Here is a 3,848-nt window from a genome sequence, read left to right as displayed (position 1 = left end):
TGATTGTCCTTACCTATAGGGAGATTCATTTTGACCTTAACCACTCTTTGCATATTCGTATTGTTTTTCTCTTACAGATAATTATCATGATAAGTGGGCTACAAAGATTTGATCCCGATCCCAAAAGAATTGTTAATCAAGTCATGAAGTGCATAAACAATAAAACAAACATACCTGGGAGGTATGATATGTTTTCTATTGCAATCACTAATCTTTTTCCCTTGTGATGAAGGCCCAGATTCGAGAACAAATTTTTTAAAGAAGGGGGAGATGATGTGATCCTAGAAAATCAAAAAATAGTTCCAAAGATGCAATATAACATCAATGAGGAATGCCCAGAATATGAAAGTAATTTCATTCCGGATTACTTTCCTAATTGAGATTATTCCAAGAGATTGGCCAAGTTTGTTCAAGCTAAAAGACTTAAAGGCCCAAGTAAGATTAATGAACTTGAAGAATTGTAAAAAAGCCCACACTCGACGAAGATGGTGTGTCTGAGGTCGCACATGGAGGAGAGGCACCCGTGAGGGGGAAACCTGAGTCACCTAACCTGCTACACCGCTTGCTAGGCTCAATCCGTGGGCTAGTAGGCATCGCACCTGAGAAGAACATACGGCCCATGCCGCAAGTCCCTGCAGATGGGCCGACTGAGACCCATCGGGAAGACCCGAATGCCTGATCCAGCCGACCCGTACTTGAGGGAGAAGAAAATGAGCCGAATGGGTTTATTTGGGATACTTGTAGGTACCGTAAGCGCGTTTAATTCAGGGAACTTAGGGACCGCCCGTAAGCACAGTAACCATCTAATTTTTGGCGCCAAATCAAGTAAGGACCCCTTACCCTATTTCCTGTCATAGATGTGAAGTTTGAATAAATAATAATACGGTCTTTTGTATAGGTTAGATAAATATTCATATTTAATTACAGATTGCTAATGGAGCCCGAAACCGGACATTATTCTCTGTTGATTCCTGTTGATTTATTTTACAGTTTAAATGCATGATGGTATCTGGTCTTAAAGTTTTAAATGCATGTATTACTGTATTACTTGACCACTGTGTGATTTGGGATTTAAGATATGATTGTATTACCGGGTACATGTTCATTATTTATGTGATTGTGTTTAATTTGGTAACGGAGATTAAGGATAAACAGGAAAGGGATGTGATCTGATAAATGGATAAGATGACAGCCTCATTAGATATCTTAGGAGATGGTGGACGGACTGAGTTCATAGGGAATCCTACCATGAACGTTGTCTCATACCGGATGGGGTATGGAGACTTGGTCATTTGACGTTCATACTAGACAGGGTATGGGAACGACCCGCTTCACCCTCATACCGGACGAGGTATTGAGGTTTAATGTCTTGGCACTCATACCGGACAGGGTATGGGGATGGTCCTGGAATTAAGATTGTTAATGGAAAGGGTTCACGTGTACGATATATGCTATGTTGCAGATTATATATGAATTCATGATATTTATAATGTTATTGTTTGCATAGGTTGTTTTTATAAATCTCACTGCGGTAAGTAAATGGTAAATGGTTTTATTATTAATAAATGAATTTATTTAAAATTTGTACTCTATTGGTTGTTTTTGATTTTTCTATCAACTTTTGCTTCTGTGACGGTGATATATTATGATATCCTTACTGGGGTAGTGTAGCTCACCATTTATTTAACAATTTCATATCATGAGGACCCGGTTCCCGAGCCCGATCCGCAAGAAGGCTACGAGTAGACCCTAGATACTTATTAATTTCCTTTATTTTTTCTATTTTTCGTATTTTCTTCAGAAAATTTGTTCTGTGATGTTTGTTAGTATTTTTGAGTTATCATGTAAGGGATGTTAATTTTAACCTTTATTTCGCTTCCGCACTAAAATTATTATATGCAATTCTTTTTAAATTTTCGGGACCATTACGCCACACACCGGCCAGTTTATTTCACATGAATTTGAATTTGACAACCATTTTAGTTAGAAACCGTCCAACCAAATAGAAATCATAGGATTCATGGGGGTTCAGTGCAATATCAACGATATCCTAGCCACCCTCTTCTACATCTGTTATTGTGAGTGTGGCTAAAGCCGACTCCTCCATGGTGGGTCATGGTGGTTCCCCAATGTCGGTTACAAAGAACATGCCAAAGGGCAGACCTTAAGAGACATACATACCAAAGGGCAGATAACTAGTTTGCTTTTTAATCTTACTACATGACTTGATCCTTTCATGATACCTCATACTTGAATTAACTTTCACTTTACATTTTTCTTGATGTTTTAAAGTTCACTTCATTTTCCTTGAATATTTGTTGCACTTGGAATGTCAAGAATGTGTTAGTATTACATAAATATAAAATTAACTATTGCGAAATATTATTTTGTATTTATCATTGAATTTTAAACTATTGTCAGATATTATGTTGTATTTATCATTGAATTTTAATTACGTCAAAATATTATTTCAAATTATATTTTATTTTGCTTAATGTTTAAATTTTAAATTAACTATAAAATTAATGGAGAAACAAAATTGGAAGCTAAATAAACGGATGATTTCTTAATTTTAAGGACAAAAAGATTAAGGACAAAAGTAAAAGTACAACATTGGAATTTGATTAGTAAAATAAATATCACAGATACAACATTGGAATATTTTTGCTTTGATTATATAATAATTGTGTTTTGGTTATGCAGAACAAACCTTACTGTGGATACAAAATAACAAAGGCGCCCATACGAGTTAGGGTATGGTTTATGGCACTCATACGGTAGGTGTTTATGGCGCTCAAATGGATTGTGGTCTGGGGCAGCTGATGGTCACATTTGTGCTTTGATTATATAATGATTGTATTTTGGTTATGCAGGGCAAACCCTATTATACATATGGAATAACAGCAGCACCCATACGGGTTAGAGTATGGTGGCGATCGACTGGTTATGACACTTATACGGGTTGAGGGTATGAGGATGGTTGATAATTATGGCGCCCACATGGGTTGGGGTATGAGGATAACTAACGATTACTTATTGGCTATGGAAATATTTGAGTATTCACATATAGAGGGGATCCTTATGTATTAAATAATATTGGTTAAAAAGGCATTACATTGTGAAATCTAAAGGTATGTGAAACTCTAAATATCAAACGGAAGAGAGAAACGAATTGATCTAATACATGTATTACATTTGGTTATATATTTGATAAGATGTAACTGTGTTTATGCATGAGAACGCAAGTTGTCCGAACATAAATGTGATGTGTTTTTATGGATGTGTATGGTATTTAAATATAAATCTTTTCTGATCATGACACTTATTAATAAACCTACAAAATCCTTCAAATTATATCTGATTCAACCCAGGTATTGTAGACTTTCCCTCATTTCCATCCACAAACACTATTTTTAAAATTTTTCCCATTTATCAAAAAAATCTCATTTCTCATTCTTTACGGAATCATTCGCATATAATTTATATGTATAGCTTCCGATTATGAATATGTTCTAATGATAATTTGTTAATGAATATGAGATTGGGATATGTGAGGTCAATATCAAAGGAAAAAGAAACTGATATGTGGAATGAAGAATGAGAAACTTTGTTATTGTTGTATTATTTTCCATGTTTGGGTATTTTGCTTTAAAATCAGCATTTGTTTTCCTAAAACTTGTATGATTGGTTGTTTGCATGCCTCTGTATGGGCACTACCCTTTTTTTATTGAGCCCATGAAGCTCACCTTAATTCACACCCCCTCAGAGCAGATTAGTTCGAATCAAGAGCATATTTAAGGTCAAATGAAGACTCTGAAAAATGTTTATTAATTTTAGATATTTTATTT

General features: G+C 35.1%; 1 long non-coding RNA gene across 1 annotated transcript; it reads left to right on the top strand.

The window, feature by feature from the left end:
- Positions 1-209: 209 nt before the first annotated feature.
- On the top strand, positions 210-3,280 carry LOC148266057 (uncharacterized). Its single transcript, XR_015819399.1, has 2 exons — positions 210-2,754; positions 2,874-3,280. It is a non-coding gene; the product is annotated as an uncharacterized LOC148266057 (long non-coding RNA).
- Positions 3,281-3,848: the final 568 nt, after the last annotated feature.

Source organism: Carica papaya, chromosome 5, assembly GCF_054855325.1.
Source record: "Carica papaya isolate Zhongbai chromosome 5, ASM5485532v1, whole genome shotgun sequence".
In the NCBI taxonomy this organism is placed as follows: domain Eukaryota; kingdom Viridiplantae; phylum Streptophyta; class Magnoliopsida; order Brassicales; family Caricaceae; genus Carica; species Carica papaya.
The sequence above is the reverse complement of the archived record's forward strand: the minus strand, read 5'-3'. Positions and strand labels throughout refer to the sequence as shown.